The sequence below is a fragment of the Haplochromis burtoni genome, unplaced genomic scaffold (genome assembly GCF_018398535.1).
Source record: "Haplochromis burtoni strain Fernald_Lab_line unplaced genomic scaffold, NCSU_Asbu1 Contig_160, whole genome shotgun sequence".
In the NCBI taxonomy this organism is placed as follows: Eukaryota; Metazoa; Chordata; class Actinopteri; order Cichliformes; family Cichlidae; genus Haplochromis; species Haplochromis burtoni.
Window position 1 is genome coordinate 276491 of NW_024582521.1, and position 7048 is coordinate 283538.

The 7048-nt window shown below is 44.6% G+C and overlaps 1 protein-coding gene across 5 annotated transcripts in view; it reads right to left on the reverse strand.

Annotated features, from left to right (window-relative positions):
- LOC102305603 (SPHK1 interactor, AKAP domain containing) overlaps positions 1-7048 on the reverse strand; it is a 161807-nt gene that overhangs the window by 1179 nt on the left and 153580 nt on the right. The gene's annotated exons all lie outside the window — the stretch shown is intronic.

Here is a 7048-nt window from a genome sequence, read left to right on the forward strand (position 1 = left end):
GCTGTGTCGAAAGGTATTCGACGACCCTGTTTGCACATAAACGAGAATGAACAGTTTGCAGAACTGGGGGGAACCTATATAGATGACAACCGGAAGGAGCGTGTTTGGAGGCGTGGTCACGCTACATAATCTCCAATACATAATAGTTTCAGTGATGCAAAGGAAACCTTGGCCTCTTGGTTGTTGCTGTCTGGTGCTCAGGCGTTAGAGCAGATCATCCAATAATCAGAGGGTTGGTGGTTGGATCCCTGCCTTGCTCTGTGATGTATCCATCAGACAGAGAATGAACATGAGTGAAACTTGGATTGAAAGCACTCAGGTGTAGAAAAAAGTCTTGTGTGATGGGGGGAGTGAGCCATGTTGTATAAAGTGCTTTGAGTAGAAAAGTACTTTATAGGGATCAGTCCATTTACCATTTAATTACATCAGGATTGATGTAATTAAATACCCTGGCAGCAAGGCATTAATTATTGTTCCAGTTCCATCAGATCCTGTATGAAAAACATGCTCTGGTATCCAGAGCCATGATGTTTTTGGTTAGCTGTTGAATCTTCAAATTATTTTCCCATATGGATGAACTTTGTGGCACTAGCTAAAGATCATATGCTAAGATCATGTTATAACTTGTTTTTATCCCATGAGCCTTTAAAGGACCCAAGTTTACTTTTTCAGGTATCCTCCTGTGCAGGGGTGTCCAACTCCAGGCCTCGAGGGCCGGTGTCCTGCAGGATTTAGATGCGTCCTTGATCCATCACAGCTGATTTAAATGGCTTAGTGACCTCCTCAACATGTCCTGTAGTTCTCCAGAGGCCTGGTAATGAACTAGTCAAGTGATTCAGGTGTGCTGACCCAGGGTGAGATCTGAAACCTGGAGGCCTTGAGTTGGACACCCCTGCTCCAGTGAATTATCAGATTTACACTGATATATCCCATCATACTGATGCTCAGGTTTCCTGTTTAAGTCTGCTCTAACATCATGTCTTCTTCCCCTTCACCCCCAACCTTCCTGAGGGTTTTTCTCTACATCAATATATATTTAAAAACTGAATTGAAAATAATATAAGATAAAGTAATGTTATCTTTAAAGAGGGATTATATTGGGTTTGCATCTTGTATCTTCCTGATATCCCGTTTTTTGTGGTGGAGGTGCTGTGGCGCTTGCTGAGTTCCTTGCTGAGAGTCGTCAGATTCAGAGGCTGGACCTCCGTCACAATGAGGTGAAAGTGGGAGGCCTGATGGCCCTGAGTCTGGCCTTGAAAATCAACCGTTCTCTTTGTAGTCTACATGTGGACCACATACCCCAACAGGAGCAGGTAGGTGCAACTTGAACTGCATCTTCTCTGTGTGAGTGCTTGGTGTTAGATACTGATTACTCGTGTTTACATTAGCAAAATGATGGCAAAATATGATCTAAACTTTCAGACTCAACAGAACTGAACTTGAATTTAGTCTTGACAGCTTTGTACTATTACAGTATGTATTCAGACATTTGGTTGTTTGCTTCATTTCAGTTTTTGTTACACCTGAAAAAGATTTTTAAAATCCAACATCATCTGTTCAGTTTCACTCATGGTGAAGCCACCTCGCCCATTTCAGAGGTTTGACTAACCCAGGGGTCGGCAACCTGCGGCTCTTTAGTCCTTATAGTGCGGCTCCTCGTGGTTTGGGAAAATAAATTATAAGTATTTAGCTGAAGTGTATTTTATTTATGTTAGTTCTTTTTTAACTTGTAGTTCTAAATTGTTAGATTATTGTGATGTTGAAATATTAAAATAAAATTATATTTAATTATTTCTTCATCGCTCAAAATAAGCGTCACACTCGTGGAAGCCGGTGTACGCCGAAACGGCGTGCATTTGTCAAGACTTTCAACCCCAGGTAGGCCAGTTATGGATCTTCGGATCCACATTATGTCAGCGGCTCCACTGTGAACTATGTTAAAACAAACACGCTCACGCCTCACAGACGACAGCTTACAGTCCTGTAAAGATGAAAGTGACTTCGTACAGCCCCGACCTGCAGACGCTGTGCGCAGAGGTTCAGGAGCAGAAGTCCCGTTGTAAACATATCACGGCAGACCCGACGATGTTTGCATGAACACGCTTTTCAGCATCTCTTTATTGACCACTTTTCACACACGGTTGCTGTGCGCACACAGCCGGCTGTAGCTTTGCAGCTCACAGCCCGACAACACAACAGCATAGATCGCACAGACGTTAAGGCGGCGAGGCGTGATTGCGGGTGCCGCTCAGGTGCGTCCGCCTCCCCTGCAGCGGCGCTGCAGACCACGCCCCGCCACACACATTAACCAGGTAAAATACATATTTAGAATTTTGTAAATATTTATTTTTCTTTCTTTTTAGCAGCATAGAGCTTTTTTCCAATTATTTTTTAAAAGTCAGGTCAAGGCTCCAAAAGCCCAAAGGCGATATAACAGTTTGTGTTTGCTACATGGATCATTGTAGTTCAGCTTTCCTTTGTTATGTTTCTTTAAGAGCTCAAAATGTGTTCATTACATAAATCAAATGTCATTTTCTCTGTAGCACTTCATGGATTTCATAAGCAACACACTGTAGTTGTTCACACAAAGCATAAAGGTAAAAACAGTATATACAGTGTTATCTTCATTTTAGATGTCAAAAAGTATTTGCGGCTCCCAGTGTTTTCTTCTGCGTGGGAACCGGGTCCAAGTGGCTCTTTGGTGTTAAAGGTTGCAGACCCCTGGACTATACAGTACTTGGCTAATAACTTGGCTCTAGTGTGAGTGGAAGTGTATGGTGTCGGTAGAAGAACTGTAAAATCTATGCAACCCTTAACTGTCCAGTGGTCCAAATTGGAATCTTGGCCCGGCCAATTCTAGCCCCTGGGCCTCATATTTGACACCCGTGATGTAAAGCCTGTAATGTAGCCAGCATATATGCCTGTGTGACATGTAGCTCATCAGGTTATGGGGCAGGGCTTCAGTGGGGTGCAGTGAACCCTGATAAACAGCAGTGCTGCTGTTCTGTTGATCTAGAATGAAAGGCTCCATGTCTGTTTGTCCCACTCAGGCTGCGGTTACAGATTTGTCTCTCTGAGCCACAAGTCTCTCATTTATGTCTCGGTTCATGTGTGACTTTTGTTTTCGTGTGGGTGTGGGTGTGCGCGCCGCTCTCTTCACCTTCCCTGGTTTCAGAGGCCTGAGGAAAACGATGCCATAACTTTAATACACGCCCCTGCTGGATTCACAAAATAATTACCCACACTTGCCATCTGTTTGTCATGATTTTATCTCTGCTAACTTATTTGCATATTAAAGCATTAATTAAAATCTCTGAGGAAAGCAACGCTTACTTTAAAACGAACTCTGAAGGCGATCCATGCACGGCTTCCAGAGATGTTTTATTTTTGTTTGCATTGTTTGTTTGTTGCTTTGGTGGGGTTGTTTGTTGTTTACACAGTTTAGTCTGATGTTTATTAACTGTGTCCTCTGGCTAAAGTCAACCGGCAGGATGTGCCAGATTCTGGAGAAGAGCCACGACGTTTCTGTGAATGTGTGTCATTAAATCTGGGATTTCTTCATCTTTTTTTCTCTCTTTCTTTGCACCACAAACCTGCACGCTGCCGGATCTATTTCCATGCTCCTCTAAGCTGCCGAGAGATGTGATTAGCATTTCCACCATCGCTCGGCGTTAGTGTGGCGGGACATTTTGGGGGAATTGTAATAAGGGAATTTTTAAGCTCTGTTCTGTGGTTTTTAGAGCCACACAGCTGGGATTTGTCTTGGCTTGGCATATCCAGGTGGGAGGAGTGACGATTGTATTAAAAAGCAAATCTTTCCATCAGAAAACAGCGGGCGGCCAGATCAAGTGTTCTCGCTCAGTCACATTCCCCGGGTCGCCGAGGAATATGTGAAAATTTCATTCTTCTAAAGGAAAATAAGTGTGGGCATGAACGTGAGCGAGTGACAGAGGGGGCTGTGGCAGCGCCGTGTATTTGTCACAGTCACTGATATGGACTGTGTGTTCATACATGTGTCTCTTGTATGTGTGTGGTTTTATGGCGATGTGGGGGGTGATTGAAGATGCGCATATTTAAAAGGCGAGAGAGAGAGGGGAGGAAATCTGGGGCCTCTTGTCTTTGTTTACAAGAGTCTGATTTTTCATGTCTGTTGCCACACTGCTCCATTTGATCAGTGGCCTGTTTACTGTTAATTATTAATTATTTACCCACTTGAAATATTCATGCACCCTGGCCCTGGTGGAAAGCAGCTTTTTTCCAAGGGGCAAGTTATCTCTGTAGCCACTACAAGGTGGAGCTGTTTATACACCCTTATCAGGAGACTGTGTAACCCAGCTAATGAACTAAACTTCCCTGCCCAACTCTCCCTGAACATGAGCTTGGACGAGGGAGCCTCGCAGCATGTTTACCTGTTTGATGCTTAAATATTTGGCTTTGGATTTGGCCAGCGTGTGCATCCCGTCAGCTGTTCTCCAGCAGAGCAGCTGCGCGATAACGCTGGAGATGGTGCTCTGCTGAATGTTGTGTGTCAGCAAGGTGTAGCTATTGTCTCACTGAGTCATAATTACAAGTGGTGTGTGCGTGCAGGACACTGCTTCCTATGACCTGCAGCACTGTGACCCCAGCCAATCAAAGGGAACCTCTTCCTATATAAAGGTGGCATTCAAACTGCATGGCCCTCATTTCCTTAGAGGTGAAAACTGTACTGATGTTTGAGCCTCTCGGAGCATCTCAGACACTCTGATTATTCAGTAAAGTCTTTGTCACTACCAGAGGCTCTCAGAGAGTCAGAGAACGACTTTAACATCTGCACATGAGACATCTCATGAACGCTGGAGGACCCAGACCACGTCTAAGGATCCTGCTGGACTCGGAGCTGAAGCTGCGGTGCAGCGTGCCCAGGAATCAAACAGCACGCCTCTGAAACTGTTTCTGTCCAATCTGCTGCAGATGTTTCAGTGTTGACAAAGAAAACCTGCAGCCTCATGTAACAAGAACCATCTGATCCAGTGTGACTCTGGTTTACATACTGGTACATGACAGACTACTGCATTACGCTCAGCTCTGTGTTTGGTACAGCTAGCAATAGTCAGTTAGGAGGTGACGACTCTCACACAGTCTCCGTAACATCTCATCAACAAACACGGTGTAAACTTGGCATTATTCTCATGTTTCACTAACACTACAGGTAATAAGTGTTAAAAGGGAGTTTTTCCTTCCCACTGTCACCAACGTGCTGCTCACAGGGGGTCACATGATTGTTGGGCTTTCTCTGTGTTTTTTTACCTTCCAACATAAAACATCTCGAGGCAAAATAAAAACGACGATCACGTCTGATAAATGACCGTGAAAAGATCAGCTCTGACTCTACCCAACAATGCTGACTGCTCACACCTCGGTTTAGCTTAGCGACTGCCTTTGGATCACTTTGCTGTGAATGTGAGAGCGACGAGAGTGATATCTGAGAAAAGATGCTTGTGCCTGCTAGGATCTGTGCAGAGACTGCTGTGAGAAATGAACTGCACAGGGGGGCATCATCTGAAGGAGCGTGGATTCTTATTTGGAGAAGAGTGTGAGACAAAAAGGTCTCTGGGTATGTGTTTGGGCCCCTTCCTGTCACGGTCAGTCCCAGGAGGGTAGCTAGGTGACGGGACAGCCTGACCATGCATGTAGTCAGCACTCAGGTTTGAGCTCACATCATGATGACACTGCTGCTCTGGGGAATAAAGTGCGTAGGCAGACAACAGCAACCAGGCAGAACAAGCCTCCCAGCAATGCCTCACAGGGCAGCGAGGAATGGCTTAGAGTAGCTGGAGGGAGCAGGGTTCACTGCTCCCAGATCAGCCTGGTACCTGTACGAGCACACGGAACAAAACTGTGAGTGTCTTTATTGTCCTTATCTCATCTTAGACCCACTGTCAAAACAGCAAAGCACCAATATTATACAAATCTGTCAAAACTTGTTTAAACCTCAAAGTTATTTTGTTATTTTTCAGGCAACTGTGAGAAAAAATAAATGTAACGACTAAAACTTGTTTTCCTGTCATTTGGCTAAAATAAACAACTACAATTATATATTTACATTAAAAATGTAATTGTCATTAAAGAGCACAGAAATAAGAAATAATAATAATTCTTTTCAGAAGATTGTTGGTAAAAACCAATATTGTTCATGTAGGGCCGCTGGATTTGTTCAGCACTTATATGTGTGTGAAATGAATGTTTGGTCATTAGCAGGTAATCATATCGTATATGTGAATGCTGGCTGGTTTCATTTCAGCGTGTTTAAACTCCAGTTTTGTCCTCACTAACATGCAGCAGCCGACATTTCTCTCATGATACCTCTGAAAGGGACAAAGCTGGATGAGTCTCTCCAGCAGACGAGGGGGGGTTGCTGAGGGGTAGGGGGGCAATCCCCAGTCTCTCTGCAAACACAACAACAACTGCAACAACACACTCCTTGCTGCACTCATGATGTATTTTCAGGCAAAAACAGGCATATTTGCCAGCTGTGTAATTTACTGCGGCTCTCATTTGCATATTAAAGCCTTAATTAGCCCCTCTGAGCGTGTGTGTGTGTGTGTGTGTGTGTGTGTGTGTGTGTGTGTGTGTGTGCGTGTGCGCGCGTGTGCGTGTGCGTGTGTGTGTGTGCGTGTGGCTGTGGTTGGGGGTGCAGCAGAATCACTTAGATGTGTAGTTAGAGGGGGTGTACACCATTTTGAATCGGTCTGGATCGGGGCCAGAGGGGAGAGGAGCGACTTCCTGTCCCGGCCCGACAGGGTGTGACGAGAGAGGAAGGTGAAGCTCTCTGATGAATAGGACTCGACACATCTCCTCGTCCTTTTTAATCACCTCCAAACCACAAGGTGTGACCTGTGACATCACCCAAAGAGGGGATATCTTTTCCTTTCTCACAGAGTGGAGGCTGGGTACATGTTCATATTCTCTCTTCACATTTATACAGTCCCATGTCTCTCTCTATGTACCTATGAGCAGAGATGGGCAGTAATCTGATTACTTTTTTCTAGTAACGAGTAAAGTAAGGGAT